This window comes from Somniosus microcephalus, chromosome 11 (genome assembly GCF_052327205.1).
Source record: "Somniosus microcephalus isolate GS21.2 chromosome 11, FLI_Smic_1.0, whole genome shotgun sequence".
Lineage (NCBI taxonomy): Eukaryota > Metazoa > Chordata > Chondrichthyes > Squaliformes > Somniosidae > Somniosus > Somniosus microcephalus.
Genome location: NC_140997.1, coordinates 3,210,483 through 3,229,096, shown reverse-complemented (window position 1 = coordinate 3,229,096; position 18,614 = coordinate 3,210,483). Strand labels below are relative to the sequence as shown.

The window sequence follows — 18,614 nt, the reverse complement described above, 5'->3', positions numbered from 1 at the left end:
CATCGCCCCCAAAGGCAATTGAGGCGCTAGTTCAGCCGTTGCACGGTGCTCCTAAGGCGCAAAAGTTCAGGCGCTACTCAATAGCGACGTGGACGGGCGCAGCGCAGGTGATCTCAATTACGGGAAACCACGAGACTTCCAAGCGCCGGCCGGCTCTTAAAGGGGTGGGTCAGTCAGCCTGAGCTTCAACACCCAACGCGCCCTGTAGGCCTCAGAATCGGCGCTCGCCCTTCTCTGGCGTTAGAAACTTGTTGAGCATGGAGAAGGTTAGACAGAGAGCAGAGCGCTTCAGCACTGAGGCTCTGGACCACTTGGTGGCTGCAGTTGAGCGCCGTCGAGATGTCCTGTATCCGGATAATGGCAAGAGGCCGAATCAGAAGGCTTACCGACGATCTTGGAGGGAGGTTGCTGTGAGGGTCAACTCCAGCAGCATGGCTACCAGGACCCCTGTTCAGTGCAGGAAGAAATTCAACGACCTCACACGGATCGTTAGGGTGAGTGATGGTTTACCAAACTTCTGATTCCCTCCATCTGCAGCTGACTTCGGGCACCCTGCTGCAATGATGCCCCAATGGCATCTGCCTGCAAGCACCCATGGCCCTTTCTGGGCACACACATGGACAGATGTCTCAAGGCCTCATGTAAGGGCTCTTGCACCATGGGGGGCATGCAATGATCTCTCAAGGCCTCATGTAAGGGCTCTTTCACCATGGGGGGCATGCGATGATCTCTCAAGGCATCATGTTACAGAACTTCCCCTTCTTTCCCCTGCAGTCCAAGCTGGCGATGATCCGGAAGGAGCAGCGTCGAACCGGTGGTGGACCCCCACAAGTGGTCACTCTCACGGATCTGGAGGAGAGAGTGCACCAGATACTTGGAGGACGTCTGTCTAGTCCTGTGACCACTGCATCTGCCGACCCCATTACCGACAGCGAGGGTAAGACTCTCACCTTTTTCACCTGTTGCCTTCCACTTGGTCCCCCCGCCAGCATGCATCCTCAGTGTGCAGCCATGTCAGAGCCATGCCGCAATCTGGCATGCCTTTCAGCAAAGCTGTCCTTTTGCTAAAGCCACTCTTCCACCTCTCTACTTTCAGATGAATCAGCACCAACTCGGGCTCAACGCACTGAAGCTGCCAGTGCCAGTGCCACCGGAGGCGAGGAGCAGGAGGACTCCGGACCAGCCGTTGCAGAATCCGGGGAGCGGACACATCTACAGACTGGGGATAGTAGTCCCCTGGAGGGGAGGGGGGGGGGCTCTGAGGATGAACCAGTTGCCGGACCAAGCGGCATGCAGCAACGCAAGGGGGATAGGCAAGTTCGGCCGCCGTCTCCCCGGAGGGCAAGGCAGGTAGTCATGACTGCTGCACAGAGTGCAGATGAGGTGCGTCGCCTGGCTGAAATGAGCAAACAGGCCCGGGTCAGACACACGGAGCTGATGGCTGCAGTGGAGAAGATGCCTGAGTCAATAGATTCATTGGCTAAGAGTATGTTGGACTTCGGGGCAACAATGGAGAGGACTCTCCAGGGCTTTGGGGCAACAATGGAGAGGACTCTCCAGGTCTTCGGGGGAAACAATGGACAGGTCTATCCAGGGCTTCGGGGCAACAATGGACAGGACTATCCAGGGCTTTGGTCCAACAATGGAGAGGACTGTCCACGGCTTTGAATCGGCTATGGAAAGGACTGTTCAGGGCTTCGGACAATCCCTGGAAAGGTCTGTCCAGGGCTTGTCTGAGGCAGTGGAGCGGTCGGGCACCTGCCTTGTCCGAAGCAATGGGAAGAACTGTCCAGGGCTTCTCCGAAGCACTGGCACCTGGCACACAGGTCCTCACTGTTGCCACGCAGTTACTTGCTGGGCTCCTCCACTCCCAGATTGAGGCAACGCGATCTCTCACTGCAGCCACCCTCTCTGCATCAGTTAGAATCACCCCGGGCCCTTCCAGTCCCATACAAGGCCAGGAATCAGTGGAGCATGCGATTGTGGCGGATGAGCCGAGCCGCTCCCCCTCAGATAGCCAGTGTGTCGTCCGACCATGGTGCAGGTGTCCTCTCTCGGCAGGAGACCATTGCACATGCCAGCGCTGGGACGTCTGCATTGCAGCTGCCACCACCTGCAGGCCACACTGCTTCCAGCCATGGTCACATCAAGCATCCTGCGTCCGCACCCTCCAAGCCCAGAGGCCGGCCAGGCCGTACCTCAGGGGCTTCTGCGCTTCCACACAGTGAGCAGGCGTCCCCCAGCCTTGAGCCCGCCACTGGGGTGCAATTACGTAGGAGCAGCAGGGAGGGAAGGGGGCCGGGCGCGAAAGAGAAGTCGTTCTCCCTCAAGGGGCCAGTTGTAGAGGGAGGTGCTGAGACGTTTCTTTGTCCAAATTCAAGGACACCCTCACCTGTTGTTATATTTGCAGAAGGTTTGTTGAGTTTTGCGGCTTTGCCGAAGAGGTCACAGTTATTTAATAACTTATGGTTTCTGTTGACATTACATTGTTTTGCTGTAATGAAAGACTTTTGTGTCAATAAACAGAAGTTTCAATGTGGCATGGTGCCCGTGACTACTTTCAGTGATGCTGGCATTCAGAGGCCGTCAAACATCCAAAGTGCGCATGAGTTAAGACTCTCCTCATTCCGCCACAGGGGTCTCGAAACGAGTCCTGATGAGCCTCTGACGTATGGCCCTTCCACTTTCAGCAGCCCTTCCATCTTCCTCCTCCTCCTCCTCCTCCTCCGGCCTGCTCTTCCTCCTCCTCCTCCTCCTCCTCCTCCGCCTGCTCTTCCTCCTCCTCCTCTCTCCCTGCCTCCTCCGCCTGCTCTTCCTCCTCGCCTGCTCTCCTCCTCTCCTCCGCCTGCTCTTCCTCCTCCTCTCCTCCTCCTCCTCCGCCTGCTCTCCTCCTCCTCCTCCTCCTCCTCCTCACCTCCTCCTCCTCCTCCGCCTGCTCTTCCTCCTCCTCCTCCTCCCCCTCCTCCTCCTCCGCCTGCTCTTCCTCCTCCTCCTCCTCATACTCCTCCTCCTCCTCCTCCTCATACTGCTCTTCCTCCTCCTCCTCCTCCTCCTCCTCCTCCTCCTCTGCCTGCTCTTCCTCCTCCTCCTCCTCCTCCTCCACCTGCTCTTCCTCCTCCTCCACCTGCTCCTCAACCTGCTCTTCCTCCTCCTCCTCCTCATCCTCCTCCTCCTCCGCCTGCTCTGCTGGTCGTTGAGGGACAGCTGGAATTGGCTGGGTGCGGCGATTCGCCAAGTTGTGGAGCATGCAGCAGACGACGACGATGTGTCCCACTTGCTGCGGCGAGTACTGCAGGGATCCCCCCGAATGTTCCAGACATCGGAAACGCTTTTTGAGAACACCAATAGTGTGCTGTTTACTGTGCCTGGTCGCCTGATGGCCGCTGCTGATCAGCTCTTCTGCTGGGGTGTCGGCCACACGGAGTGTTGTCATCAGCCATGGCCAGAGAGGATAGCCCTTGTCCCCAGTAAGCCAGCCTCGTCTTCGAGCCAGCCCCTCAAAAAGGTTACAAACTGAGGTCAACCGCAGGATAAAGGCATCGTGGCTGCACCCTGGGAAATGCGCGGTGACTGCCATGATGACTTGGCGGTGGTCACAGACCAGCTGCATGTTGAGGGAGTGGAGCCCCTTGCGGTTGCAGAAGTCCTAAGGATGATGGCATGGCGCCCTCAAAGCCACGTGTGTGCTGTCAGTCGCCCCCTGCACCATGGGGAAGTCCGCAATAGAAGCGATACCCTGTGCGCTCCGCCTGCTTGTGCAGGGTCAGAGGCAAGGTCATGAATTGACGCCTTCGCCTATAAAGGACATCTGTAACTTGCCGGATGCAACAGTGGACTGCAACCTGAGCGACAGTCGCAATGTCCCCAATGGCTGGCTGAAAGGATCCGTTGGCATAAAAATTGAGGCCATCAGTCAGTTTAGCGATCACGGACAGAGAGGTCCTGCAGCGTTCACGCGGCTGCAGATCCTGACCAAGCAGGTGGCACAGATCAGTAACAATGTCCCTCCAGAATCGGAGCCTTCCCAAACACTGCTCCTCCGACATGTCAAGGCTTGTCACCTGCTGCCTAAAGACCCTCGCAGCATCCCGTCGGTTTGGCCGACCTCCATTGCCCCTCCTCCTTCTGGCCAATCCCGGCCCTGTCTCCCGCCGTCTCTCTGCCCCTTCACAGTGTTGGGCGATGAAGCCGTCGCCCTACAAAGAAGCTCCCATTCCGATGCAAGTTGGTCAAAAGGCTTTTAGGTGTAGTGCTGCAAGTGCTTCGGTTTGAAGGTCCCAAGTACTCTAAAGCTCAATTCCCAAAACTCCGCTCCACAGTAGCTCGCCAACTCTCTCCAGCAACGATCGCAATGAGCAGGCCAAGTGTCTGAGGATTCTGCACTAGAGCTGTCCCCTTTAAATCGCGCCCCCCTACTCCGAGAAGGGCCTGCTAGCCCTCCGTCGAACTGTCACTAATAGCACTAGGCGTTAAGGCTCCGGGTGCCACCCAATATGCGCTCAGGCACTCCTAGAAGGCGTTGCACACTGAAATGACGTCATGATCTGCTTGCGCTCGCGGGCGCGCGCAAACACTTAGCGCAGGCGCTAAATGTATAGTCAATATCTGAGTTGTCGCTATCTTCATAGCGACCACCCCAACATAGGGCATCGCCCCAATTCTAGGTCTCTTTAGGCGCTCAGCGCCGGCGCTACCAATCCAATTTCTAGGCCTTATGCTGGTAAAAGGAGGCCTTACTGCTTTTATCAGGCGTAAGATTTCTCAGTGATTTCAGCGGGCGGAGGTTCTGGAGAAAGCGGAACTCTCCCCCCGCAGAGACCTTTCTCCAGGGCAGGCGTCCGATCTGTCAGGAGCATTCTTCACAGATCGGAAATACCGCTTTTCAGCGCATGCCTGAAACCGGCATTTGTGATGTCCCTACAGGTGGGTACACAGCTCGGACACACCCATAGGCATCGGAAAATACGGTCCATTTTATTTAAGTGCGAGGGGAAAGTTGATAAAGCTGTTGAGAGAAAGGATCTGGGATCCAAGCTGTTATAAATAGGGGTAGTGTACAAAAGTGGAGAAGTATTGCTAAACCTGTACAGATCACTGGCTGTGCCAAAGGTAGAATATTTTGGGCATCATACTTTGGGACGGATGTCAAGGCCATGGAGAAGGTGCAGAGGAGATTCACTGAGGTAATCCCAGCAATCAGAGGCTTCAGTTATGAAGATAAATTAAACAAACTGCTGCTCTTTTCATTAGAACAGAGAAAATTCTGCTGAGATCTGATAGAGGAGCTGAAAATGACGAGTGGTTTTGATGAGGTAAATAGGGAAAAAGTATTTCCAGTCATTGATGACTCAATACTCAGAGAACACCGATTAAAGGTCATCACTAAGAACACAGGACGAGGTTAGGACAGGTTTTTACAGAGTTCAGTACGAGGTGGAATGCCTGACCAGAAACAATGGGGAACTGGTCTCCAAAATAGTTTTTAAAAGGGAAAGGGATAAATATTAGATTTTTTTTAAAAATAGTATGAAGCAAGGATCGGGCATTGGGAAAAGGGGAGTTCACTCAGAGAGAAGGCACGGGGGGGAATGGGGAACAGGACTGAGGGGAGAGCTCGCCCAGAGAGGGCACGGGGGGAATGGAGGGAATGGGGGGCGATGGGGAACAGGACTGAGGGGAGAGCTCGCCCAGAGAGGGCACGGGGGGAATGGGGGGTGATGGGGAACAGGACTGAGGGGAGAGCTCGCCCAGAGAGAGCACAGGGGGGAATGGGGAACAGGACTGAGGGGAGAGCTCGCCCAGAGAGAGAGCACGGGGGGAATGGGGAACAGGACTGAGGGGAGAGCTTGCCTAGAGAGAGAGCACGGGGGGGAATGGAGGGAATGGGGGGCGATGGGGAACAGGACTGAGGGGAGAGCTCGCCCAGAGAGAGAGCACGGGGGGAATGGGGGGTGATGGTGAACAGGACTGAGGGGAGAGCTCGCCCAGAGAGAGAGCACGGGGGGAATGGGGGGTGATGGGGAACAGGACTGAGGGGAGAGCTCGCCCAGAGAGAGAGCACAGGGGGGAATGGGGAACAGGACTGAGGGGAGAGCTCGCCCAGAGAGGGCACAGGGGGAATGGAGGGAATGGGGGGCGATGGGGAACAGGACTGAGGGGAGAGCTCGCCCAGAGAGGGCACAGGGGGAATGGGGGGTGATGGGTAACACGACTGAGGGGAGAGCTCGCCCAGAGAGAGGGCACGGGGGGAATGGAGAGAATGGGGGGCGATGGGGAACAGGACTGAGGGGAGAGCTCGCCCAGAGAGAGGGCACAGGGGGGAATGGGGAACAGGACTGAGGGGAGAGCTCACCCAGAGAGGGCACAGGGGGAATGGAGGGAATGGGGGGTGATGGGGAACAGGACTGAGGGGAGAGCTCGCCCAGAGAGGGCACGGGGGGAATGGGGGGGTGATGGGGAACAGGACTGAGGGGAGAGCTCGCCCAGAGAGAGGGCACGGGGGGAATGGAGAGAATGGGGGGCGATGGGGAACAGGACTGAGGGGAGAGCTCACCCAGAGAGGGCACAGGGGGAATGGAGGGAATGGGGGGTGATGGGGAACAGGACTGAGGGGAGAGCTCGCCCAGAGAGGGCACGGGGGGAATGGGGGGGTGATGGGGAACAGGACTGAGGGGAGAGCTCGCCCAGAGAGAGGGCACGGGGGGAATGGAGAGAATGGGGGGCGATGGGGAACAGGACTGAGGGGAGAGCTCGCCCAGAGAGAGGGCACAGGGGGGAATGGGGAACAGGACTGAGGGGAGAGCTCACCCAGAGAGGGCACGGGGGGAATGGAGGGAATGGGGGGCAATGGGGAACAGGACTGAGGGGCGAGCTCGCCCAGAGAGGGCACGGGGGGGAATGGGGGGTGATGGGGAACAGGACTGAGGGGAGAGCTCGCCCAGAGAGGGCACGGGGGGAATGGGGGGGTGATGGGGAACAGGACTGAGGGGAGAGCTCGCCCAGAGAGGGCACGGGGGTAATGAGGGGCGATGGGGAACAGGACTGAGGGGAGAGCTCGCCCAGAGAGAGCACAGGGGGGAATGGGGGGTGATGGGGGGCGATGGGGAACAGGACTGAGAGGAGAGCTCGCCCAGAGAGAGCACAGGGGGGAATGGGGGGAATGGGGAACAGGACTGAGGGGAGAGCTCGCCCAGAGAGAGCACAGGGGGGAATGGGGAACAGGACTGAGGGGAGAGCTCGCCCAGAGAGGGCACGGGTGGAATGGGGGGTGATGGGGAACAGGACTGAGGAGAGAGCTCGCTCAGAGAGAGGGCACGGGGGGAATGGGGAACAGGACTGAGGGGAGAGCTCGCCCAGAGAGAGCACAGGGGGGAATGGGGAACAGGACTGAGGGGAGAGCTCGCCCAGAGAGAGAGCACGGGGGGAATGGGGAACAGGACTGAGGGGAGAGCTCGCCCAGAGAGAGAGCACGGGGGGGGATTGGGGGAATGGGGGGCGATGGGGAACAGGACTGAGGGGAGAGCTCGCTCAGAGAGAGGGCACGGGGGGTGATGCCTCTCACCGAGCGGATTCTCCCGCTCATTCACCATAACATCGACAGGAGAGCCTGGGAAAACCCTGGGAAAATGCCCAAAGACTGTTCAGTCCTTTCTCCGGCATTCCGAGGCTCCTCCTCCAAATGTACGCGGGACGAACGGGAGAATCATCCTGGAAAAAGGAAGAGAGAAAGTAAATGAGAGAAACAAAAAGGAAGAGGAAGAGGAAGAGCGGGGACAAAAAAAGAGAAACTTAAATAAACAAAAAAAACTACAAAAAGAGTGGAAAAAAGAAAAGGAGGAGAAAGAAAAGGGGGTTGCAGGAAAATGAAAAGAGAGATAATGAAGATAGCAAACAAGGAGGAGAGAGAGAGAGAGGGAAAAGAGACATCAAGGGCAAGAGATGGAAAAAGGGAGAACAAGGTTGAGAGAGCCAAAGAAAGAGACAGAAAGAAGAGGTAGAGAATAAGTAAAAAGAGATAGAAGGAAAAAGAGAGACAAAAGTATAAAAAAGGAAAGATAAAATGTTACTGAGAGTGAAAAGAGAGATGGGGAGAGGATGGTGCATCACTTGTCACAACTGGAGGATATGGTCACACCTCCCCATGCTCATTGGTCTCTCGAACCTTTATCAGATGTGCAGTGAGGTGGGAGTGAGATATAACTGAGTCTGACAGAAAGGTTACTCAACTAACGCAGAAAGGTGCTTCTTCTGTGTGAATGGAAATCACTCATAGCTGCAAAGGAAAGCATCCCACAGAACCACATCTGAGCTCACCGCCTCTGTATCCGTGGGCCAGCTGAAAGGCCTCTTCATCCAGAGCCAGCTACTGCAGGTATGTCCCTGAGCACTGCCGAGTGCCCCATGTCCAGCGCTTTCGGCATCTGCACTCTTTGGACTGATTCTTAGTTTCTCAGCCCATGTTTGTCTCTGTCATTCCTCTGTGCCCTGGGCTATTCTCGAGGAATTGATGAGTAGATTTGCTGACTGTAGTAACTCATGATATATTGAACTGAAAAGGGAATGTTTTTGCTTCTACCTCCTGCCCCCCACCACTGCCCACGGCCTGGTCCCCTGCTCAGTCTGGCCCGTCCTCCAGGAGGGTCTCAAGAACAGGCCACGTGAGCTGCCCTTGTTCTGACTTCCACACCCCTCCCCATATAACGAGGTACCTGGTCTAGGCTCCGGCTTCCTCGCAGCACTCTCCATATCGGGGGTTCAATGGAACAGTGAGGGGGTGGGAGCTGTACCTCCCCCTGCTCAGTGGACTGAGGGGTGAGGGGTGAGGGGGTGCAAGGGTGAGGGGGTCGAGGGGGTGAGATAGAGCAAGGGGTGAGAGGTGACGGGGTGGAGAGGTTAGGGTGTGAGGGGTGAGGGGTCGAGAGGTTAGGGTGTGAGGGGGTCGAGGGGGTCAAGAGGTTAGGGGTGAGGGGTGAGGGGGTCGAGAGGTTAGGGTGAGGGGGTGAGGCGGTCAAGGGGGTGAGGGGGTCGAGAGGTTAGGGTGTGAGGGGTGAGGGGGTCGAGAGGTTAGGGTGTGAGGGGTGAGGGATGAGGGGGTCGAGAGGTTAGGGGGTGAGGGGTGAGGGGGTCGAGAGGTTAGGGTGAGGGGGGTGAGGGGGTCGAGAGGTTAGGGTGAGGGGATCGAGAGCCAGAAGATGTAGGTGGGGTTTTAAATGAATTTTTTGCATCTGTGTTCACTATGGAGAAGGACGATGTGGACATAGAAATCGGGCAGGGGGAATGTGATATACTTGAACATATTAGCATCGAGAGGGAGGAGGTACTAGCGGTTTTAGCAGGCTTAAAAGTGGATAAATCCCCAGGCCTGGACGAGATGTATCCCAGGCTACTATGTGAGGCAAAGGAGGAGATTGCAGGGGCTCTGACACAAATTTTCAGATCCTCTCTGGCCACAGGGGATGTGCCAGAGGACTGGAGAACAGCTAACGTAGTACCATTATACAAGAAGGGTAGTAGGGATAAACCAGGGAATTACAGGCCAGTGAGCCTAACATCAGTGGTAGGGAAATTATTGGAAAAAATTCTGAGGGACAGAATTAGTCTCCACTTGGAGAGGCAAGGATTAATTAGGGATAGCCAGCATGGCTTTGTCAAGGGAAGATCATGTCTGACCAATTTGATTGAATTTTTTCGAGGGAGTGACTAGGTGTGTGGATGAGGGTAGTGCAGTGGATGTGGTTTACATGGATTTCAGTAAGGCTTTTGATAAAGTCCCGCATAGGAGACTGGTCAGGAAGGTAAGAGCCCATGGGATCCAGGGTGCCTTGGCACATTGGATCCAAAACTGGCTTAGTGGCAGAAGGCAGAGGGTGATGGTGGAAGGTTGTTTTTGTGACTGGAAGCCTGTGTCCAGTGGGGTACCGCAGGGATCGGTGCTGGGTCCCTTGCTGTTTGTGGTCTACATTAATGATTTGGATGTGAATGTAAAAGGTATGATCAGTAGGTTCGCAGATGCCACGAAAATTGGTGGGGTGGTAAATAGCGAGGAGGGAAGCCTCAGGCTACAGGACGATATAGATGGGTTGGTCAGATGGGCGGAACAGTGGCAAATGGAATTTAACCCTGAAAAGTGTGAGGTGATGCATTTTGGAGGGACTAACAAGGCAAGGGAATATACAATGAATGGTAAGACCCTAGGAAAGACAGAGGATCAGAGGGACCTTGGTGTGCATGTACATAGATCCCTGAAGGCAGCACAACAGGTGGATAAGGTGGTTAAAAAGGCATATGGGATACTTGCCTTCATTAGCCGAGGCATAGAATATAAGAGCAGGGAGGTTATGATGGAGCTGTACAAAATGCTGGTAAGGCCACAGCTGGAGTATTGTGTGCAGTTCTGGTCACCACACTATAGGAGGGATGTGATTGCATTGGAGAGGCTGCAGAGGAGATTCACCAGGATGTTACCTGGGCTGGAGCGCTTCAGCTATGAAGAAAGACTGGACAGGCTGGGGTTGGTTTCCTTGGAGCAGAGAAGGCTGAGGGGGGACCTGATCGAGGTGTACAAAATTATGAGGGACATAGATAGGGTAGATAGAAAGGAACTTTTCCCCTTAGTAGAGGGGTCAATAACAAGGGGGCATAGATTCAAGGTAAGGGGCAGGAGGTTTAGAGGGGATTTGAGGAAAAACTTTTTCACCCAGAGGGTGGTTGGAATCTGGAACTCACTGCCTGAAAGGGTGGTAGAGGCAGGAACCCTCACAACATTCAAGAAGCATTTGGATGAGCACTTGAAATGCCATAGCATACAAGGCTACGGACCAAGTGCTGGAAAATGGGATTAGATTAGACAGGGCTTGATGGCTGGTGCGGACACGATGGGCCGAAGGGCCTCTTTCTGTGCTGTATAACTCTATGACTCTATGAGAGGTTAGGGGGTGAGGGATGAGGGGGTCGAGAGGTTAGGGGGTGAGGGGTGAGGGGGTCGAGAGGTTAGGGTGAGGGGGTGAGGGGGTCGAGAGTTTAGGGTGTGAGGGGTGAGGGATGGGGGGTCGAGAGGTTAGGGGGGTGAGGGTGTCGAGAGGTTAGGGTGAGGGGGTGAGGGGGTCAAGAGGTTAGGGTGAGGGGATCGAGAGGTTAGGGGGTGAGGGATGAGGGGGTCAAGAGGTTAGGGGGTGAGGGGTGAGGAGGTCGAGAGGTTAGGGTGGGGGGGTGAGGGGGTCGAGAGGTTAGGGTGAGGGGGTCGAGGGGATCGAGGGGGTGAGGGGTTAGGGTGTGAGGGGTGAGGGGGTCGAGAGGTTAGGGTGTGAGGGGTGAGGGGGTCGAGAGGTTAGGGTGAGTGGGTGAGGGATGAGGGGGTCGAGAGGTTAGGGTGTGAGGGATGAGGGGGTCGAGAGGTTAGGGGTTGAGGGATGAGGGGGTCGAGAGGTTAGAGGGTGAGGGGTGAGGGGGTCGAGAGGTTAGGGGGTGAGGGATGAGGGAGTCGAGAGGTTAGGGGGTGAGGGGTGAGGGGGTGAGGGGTGAGGGGGTCGAAGGTTAGGGTGTGAGGGGTGAGGGGGCGAGGGAGTGAGGGGTGAGGGGGTGAGGGGGTCGAGGGGGTCGAGAGGTTAGGGTGTGAGGGATGAGGGGGTCGAGAGGTTAGGGTGTGAGGGGTGAGGGGGTGAGGGGTGAGGGGGTCAAGAGGTTAGGGTGTGAGTGATGAGGGGGTTGAGAGGTTAGGGGGTGAGGGGTGAGGGTTTCGAGAAGTTAGGGTGTGAGGGGTGAGGGGGTGAGGGGGCCGAGAGGTTAGGGGGTGAGGGGGTGAGGGATGAGGGATTAGGGGGTCGAGAGGTTAGGGGGTGAGGGGTGAGGGGGTCGAGGGGTTAGGGGGTGAGGGGTGAGGGGGTCGAGGGGGTGAGGGGTGAGGGATGAGGGGGTGAGGGTTCCGAGGAGCGTCTGCTGTGCGGAGCTGTGCGTTACCCCTGTAATGTGCATCACTCCAGTGCTACTTTCTAAAACTTTACAAAGCTGGCCTGCAGGATTGATAGAGAAATGTGCAGCCAGCCAGAGCTCACACAGAAACTTCTCCTCAAGGGCTTTACCAATGGGCTTTTGATTGTGTGACACTGAGCCCACCTTCCCCCGATCAGAGTCACTTCAGCGAATAACCTCAGTCCTTTAGAGTCAGTTAATGCGCAGTGGAAATATTGGGCTTTCAGTCCGCTAATACTGGTATAGAAAAATAGGAGCAGGAGTCGGCCATTCGGTCCTTCGCGCCTGCTCCACCATTCAATATGATCATGGCTGATCATCTATCTCAATACCATATTCCCGCTCTCCCCATACCCCTTGATGCCTTTTGTGTCTAGAAATCTATCTATCTCCTTCTTAAATATATTCAGTGACTTGGCCTCCACAGCCTTCTGTGGTAGAGAATTCCACAGGTTCACCACCCTCTGAGTGAAGAAATTTCTCCTCATCTCAGTCCTAAATGTCCTACCCCTTATCCCGAGACTGTGACCCCCTCGTTCTAGATCTAGTATGCAAGATAGAAGATTGTAAGTATGGTTTAATCCTGCAGAATATGTGGGGTGAGTGAAGGGGGATGAACACTGTATCTCCCCTCTGTGGTGGAGAGGTGAGGGGGCTGTTGGGGAGTCCACTGAAATTTTCAAGACTGAGATCGATAGATTTTTGTTCGGTAAGGGCATCAGAGCTGGGTAAATGGAGTCGAGGAACAGATCAGCCATGATCTGCAAGAATGGCGGAACAGGCTCGAGGGTCTGAATGGCCTCCTCCTGTTCCTATGAGATAGTACTTGTGAACGGTGAAAACTAAGAATGAATAATTAACCTACAGTGCAATGAAAGTCAACAATGAGACAGTGACCTACAGGAGAAACCAGTGCCATAGGGATTGAGAGAGACCTTCAACCAAAGGGCTGTGTGCAATACAGCACCACAAAGTAGGCTGTGAGTCACGCACCCTAAGCATGTCAGTGAGTCAACAAAATAGTCAGAAAGTTAGTCAGGAGGGCAAGGACCGAAGGGAAAGCTTATCTGACGCCATTGCCACTTAACCTCTTCCTCTGCTCTTATATTTTCTCTGATGTTCATTGCCGCTCTGTGACATTTACTGTTTCAAACCTTTGGGGATTTTCCTACAGTTACTGAAGCTTCTTTGATGTGTGTTGGTGACACTGTTCACACACATGCTCTGGGTTTAACACGCTCCCTTCAGCCTCTGCGGCCTGGGTATTAAGAAGCAGCGCGGACTCCCCATTGCCTTTAAGGGTCTTATGTTGGACAGGTTTGGGCAGGGTTAGCCCGATCCTAGTGGGCACGGTCCCACAGCATTTACACTGAGGCCTCAGCTGGCATTAAATTGGCCAACACGCTCACACAGCCCGTATGACGACTGGGGTGACAAACAGGAATCAAAGAATCCTAGAATAGCACAGCACAGGAGGAGGCCATTCGGCCCATTGAGTCTGTGCCGGCTCTTTCGAAGAGCAATCCAGTTAGTCCCACTCCCCCGCTCTTTCCCCACAGCCCTGCAATATTTTATCCTTCAAATATTTATCCAATTCCCCTTTGAAAGTTCAATCAATCAATCAATCAATCAACTTTATTGTCATTGTTAGTGCACAAGTGCAGTACAACGAAATGTAGGCTTGCGGCTCCCGAGAGTGTACATTTAGATTAAGACATTTAAACATTCAACATTCATTTGGCTTGTAATACATTAACATAACCATAATAAAGTGCATTGGCAGATGTGCAGGCTATAGAGTTTATTTGTGGAGTTCAGTAGGATGACAGCCCTGGGAACTGTACCCCAGGCCCTGTACCCCAAACCCTGTACCCCAGGCCCTGTACCCCAGGCCCTGTACCCCAAACCCTGTACCCCAGGCTCTGTACCCCAGGCCCTGTACCTCAGGCCCTGTACCCCAAGCCCTGTACCCCAGGCCCTGTACCCTAGGCCCTGTACCCCAGGCCCTGTACCCGAAGACCTGTACCCCAGGCCCTGTACCCTAGGCCCTGTACCCCAGGCCCTGTACCCCAGGCCCTGTACCCCAGGCCCTGTACCCCAGGCCCTGTACCCCAAGCCCTGTACCCCAGGCCCTGTACCCTAGGCCCTGTACCCCAGGCCCTGCAGCCCAGGCCCTGTACCCCAAGCCCTGTACCACAGGCCCTGTACCCCAGGCCCTGTACCCCAAGCCCTGTACCACAGGCCCTGTACCCCAGGCCCTGTACCACAAGCCCTGTACCCCGAGCCCTGTACCCCAGGCCCTGTACCCCAGGCCCTGTACTCCAAGCCCTGTACCCCAGGCCCTGTACCCCAGGCCCTGTACCTCAGGCCCTGTACCCCAGGCTCTGTACCCCAGGCCCTGTACCACAAGCCCTGTACCCCAGGCCCTGTACCCCAGGCCCTGTACCCCAAGCCCTGTACCCCAGGCCCTGTACCCTAGGCCCTGTACCCCAGGCCCTGTACCCGAAGACCTGTACCCCAGGCCCTGTACCCTAGGCCCTGTACCCCAGGCCCTGTACCCCAGGCCCTGTACCCCAAGCCCTGTACCCCAGGCCCTGTACCCTAGGCCCTGTACCCCAGGCCCTGCAGCCCAGGCCCTGTACCCCAAGCCCTGTACCACAGGCCCTGTACCACAGGCCCTGTACCCCAAGCCCTGTACCACAGGCCCTGTACGCCAGGCCCTGTACCACAAGCCCTGTACCCTGAGCCCTGTACCCCGAGCCCTGTACCCCAGGCCCTGTACCCCAGGCCCTGTACCCCAAGCCCTGTACCCCAGGCCCTGTACCCCAGGCCCTGTACCTCAGGCCCTGTACCCCAGGCCCTGTACCCCAGGCCCTGTACCTCAGGCCCTGTACCCCAGGCTCTGTACCCCAAGCCCTGTACCCCGAGCCCTGTACCCTGAGCCCTGTACCCCAGGCCCTGTATCCCAGGCCCTGTACCCCAGGCCCTGTACCCCAGGCCCCGTACCCCAAGCCCTGTACCCCAGGCCCTGTACCCCAGGCCCTGTACCCCAAGCCCTGTACCCCAGGCCCTGTACCCCAGGCCCTGTACCCCAAGCCCTGTACCCCAGGCCCTGTACCCTAGGCCCTGTACCCCAGGCCCTGTACCCCAGGCCCTGTACCCCAAGCCCTGTACCCCAAGCACTGTACCCCAAGCCCTGTACCCCAGGCCCTGTACCCCAGGCTCTGTACCCCAGGCCCTGTACCCCAAGCCCTGTACCCCAAGCCCTGTACCCCAGGCCCTGTACCTCAGGCCCTGTACCCCAAGCCCTGTACCCCAGGCCCTGTACCCCAGGCCCTGTACCCCAGGCCCTGTACCCCAAGCCCTGTACCCCAGGCCCTGTACCCCGAGCCCTGTACCCCAAGCCCTGCACCCCGAGCCCTGTACCCCAGGCCCTGTACCCCGAGCCCTGTACCTCAAGCCCTGTACCTCAAGCCCTGTATCCCAGGCCCTGTACCCCAGGCCCTGTACCCCAAGCCCCGTACCCCAAGCCCTGTAACCCGAGCCCTGTACCCCAAGCCCTGTACCCCGAGGCTTGTACCCCAAGCCCTGTACCCCAGGCCCTGTACCCTAGGCCCTGTACCCCAGGCCCTGTACCCCAGGCCCTGTACCCCAAGCCCTGTACCCCAGGCCCTGTACCCCAGGCACTCTACCCCAAGCCCTGTACCCCGAGCCCTGTACCCCAGGCCCTGTACGCCAGGCCCTGTACCGCAAGCCCTGTACCCCGTGCCCTGTACCCCAGGCCCTATACCCCGAGCCCTGTACCCCAAGCCCTGTACCTCAAGCCCTGTACCCCAGGCCCTGTACCCCAAGCCCTGTACCCCAGGCCCTGTAACCCCAGGCCCTGTACCCCAGGCGCTGTACCCCAAGCCCTGTACCCCGAGCCCTGTACCCCAGGCCCTGTACCCCGAGCCCTGTACCCCAAGCCCTGTACCTCAAGCCCTGTACCCCAGGCCCTGTACCCCAAGCCCTGTACCCCAGGCCCTGTACCCCAGGCCCTGTACCCCAAGCCCTGTACCCCGAGCCCTGTACCCCAGGCCCTGTACCCCAAGCCCTGTACCTCAAGCCCTGTACCCCAGGCCCTGTACCCCAGGCCCTGTACCCCAAGCCCCGTACCCCAAGCCCTGTAACCCAAGCCCTGTACCCCGAGCCCTGTACCCCGAGCCCTGTACCCCAAGCCCTGTACCCCAGGCCCTGTACCCTAGGCCCTGTACCCCAGGTCCTGAACCCCAAGCCCTGTACCCCAGGCCCTGTACCCCAGGCCCTGTACCCCGAGCCCTGTACCCCGAGCCCTGTACCCCAGGCCCTGCACCCCAGGCCCTGTACCTCAGGCCCTGTACCCCAGGCTCTGTACCCCAGGCCCTGTACCCCAAGCCCTGTACCCCAGGACCTGTACCCCAAGCCCTGTACCCCAGGCCCTGTACCCCAGGCCCTGTACCCCAGGCCCTGTACCCCAAGCCCTGTACCCCAGACCCTGTACCCCAGGCCCTGCACCCCAGGCCCTGTACCCCAGGCCCTGTACCCCAAGCCCTGTGCCCCAGGCCCTGTACCCCAGGCCCTGTACACCAAGCCCTGTACCCCAAGCCCTGTACCCCAGGCCCTGTACCCCAGCCCTGTACCCCAAGCCCTGTACCCCGAGACCTGTACCCCAAGCCCTGTACCCCAGGCCCTGTACCCTAGGCCCTGTACCCCAGGCCCTGTACCCCAAGACCTGTACCCCAGGCCCTGTACCCTAGGCCCTGTACCCCAGGCCCTGTACCCCAGGCCCTGTACCCCAAGCCCTGTACCCCAGGCCCTGTACCCTAGGCCCTGTACCCCTGGCCCTGCAGCCCAGGCCCTGTACCCCAAGCCCTGTACCACAGGCCCTGTACCCCAGGCCCTGTACCCCAAGCCCTGTACCACAGGCCCTGTACCCCAGGCCCTGTACCACAAGCCCTGTACCCTGAGCCCTGTACCCCGAGCCCTGTACCCCAGGCCCTGTACCCCAAGCCCTGTACCCCAGGCCCTGTACCCCAGGCCCTGTACCTCAGGCCCTGTACCCCAGGCTCTGAACCCCAGGCCCTGTACCACAAGCCCTGTACCCCAGGCCCTGTACCCCAGGCCCTGTACCCCAAGCCCTGTACCCCAGGCCCTGTACCCCAGGTCCTGTACCCCAAGCCCTGTACTCCGAGCCCTGTACCCCGAGCCCTGTACCCCGAGCCCTGTACCCCAGGCCCTGTATCCCAGGCCCTGTACCCCAGGCCCTGTACCCCAGGCCCCGTACCCCAAGCCCTGTACCCCAGGCCCTGTACCCCAGGCCCTGTACCCCAAGCCCTGTACCCCAGGCCCTGTACCCCAGGCCCTGTACCCCAAGCCCTGTACCCCAGGCCCTGTACCCTAGGCCCTGTACCCCAGGCCCTGTACCCCAGGCCCTGTACCCCAGGCCCTGTACCCCAGGCCCTGTACCCCAAGCCCTGTACCCCAAGCACTGTACCCCAAGCCCTGTGCCCCAGGCCCTGTACCCCAGGCTCTGTACCCCAGGCCCTGTACCCCAAGCCCTGTACCCCAAGCCCTGTACCTCAGGCCCTGTACCCCAGGCTCTGCACCCCAGGCCCTGTACCCCAAGCCCTGTACCCCAGGCCCTGTACCTCAGGCCCTGTACCCCAAGCCCTGTACCCCAGGCCCTGTACCCCAGGCCCTGTACCCCAAGCCCTGTACCCCAGGCCCTGTACCTCGAGCCCTGTACCCCAAGCCCTGCACCCCGAGCCCTGTACCCCAGGCCCTGTACCCCGAGCCCTGTACCCCAAGCCCTGTACCTCAAGCCCTGTACCCCAGGCCCTGTACCCCAGGCCCTGTACCCCAAGCCCCGTACCCCAAGCCCTGTAACCCGAGCCCTGTACCCCAAGCCCTGTACCCCGAGGCTTGTATCCCAAGCCCTGTACCCCAGGCCCTGTACCCTAGGCCCTGTACCCCAGGCCCTGTACCCCAGGCCCTGTACCCCAGGCCCTGTACCCCAAGCCCTGTACCCCAGGCCCTGTACCCCAGGCACTCTACCCCAAGCCCTGTACCCCGAGCCTTGTACCCCAGGCCCTGTACCCCAGGCCCTGTACCGCAAGCCCTGTACCCCGAGCCCTGTACCCCAGGCCCTATACCCCGAGCCCTGTACCCCAAGCCCTGTACCTCAAGCCCTGTACCCCAGGCCCTGTACCCCAAGCCCTGTACCCCAGGCCCTGTAACCCCAGGCCCTGTACCCCAGGCGCTGTACCCCAAGCCCTGTACCCCGAGCCCTGTACCCCAGGCCCTGTACCCCGAGCCCTGTACCCCAAGCCCTGTACCTCAAGCCCTGTACCCCAGGCCCTGTACCCCAAGCCCTGTACCCCAGGCCCTGTACCCCAGGCCCTGTACCCCAAGCCCTGTACCTCGAGCCCTGTACCCCAGGCCCTGTACCCCAAGCCCTGTACCTCAAGCCCTGTACCCCAGGCCCTGTACCCCAGGCCCTGTACCCCAAGCCCCGTACCCCAAGCCTTGTAACCCAAGCCCTGTACCCCGAGCCCTGTACCCCGAGCCCTGTACCCCAAGCCCTGTACCCCAGGCCCTGTACCCTAGGCCCTGTACCCCAGGCCCTGTAC

General features: G+C 58.3%; 1 protein-coding gene across 4 annotated transcripts in view; it reads left to right on the top strand.

The window, feature by feature from the left end:
• The first annotated feature begins 7,590 nt into the window (after positions 1 to 7,590).
• LOC147110262 (interleukin-21 receptor-like) overlaps positions 7,591 to 18,614 on the top strand; it is a 177,429-nt gene continuing 166,405 nt past the window's right edge. For 2 of the 4 annotated variants that reach the window (XM_086000046.1, XM_086000047.1), the window contains exon 1: positions 7,591 to 8,371. The gene's annotated coding sequence lies outside the window, so the exon portion shown is untranslated. The remainder of the gene's footprint in view (positions 8,372 to 18,614) is intronic. The other 2 variants (XM_086000048.1, XM_086000049.1) reach the window with 2 other exon arrangements.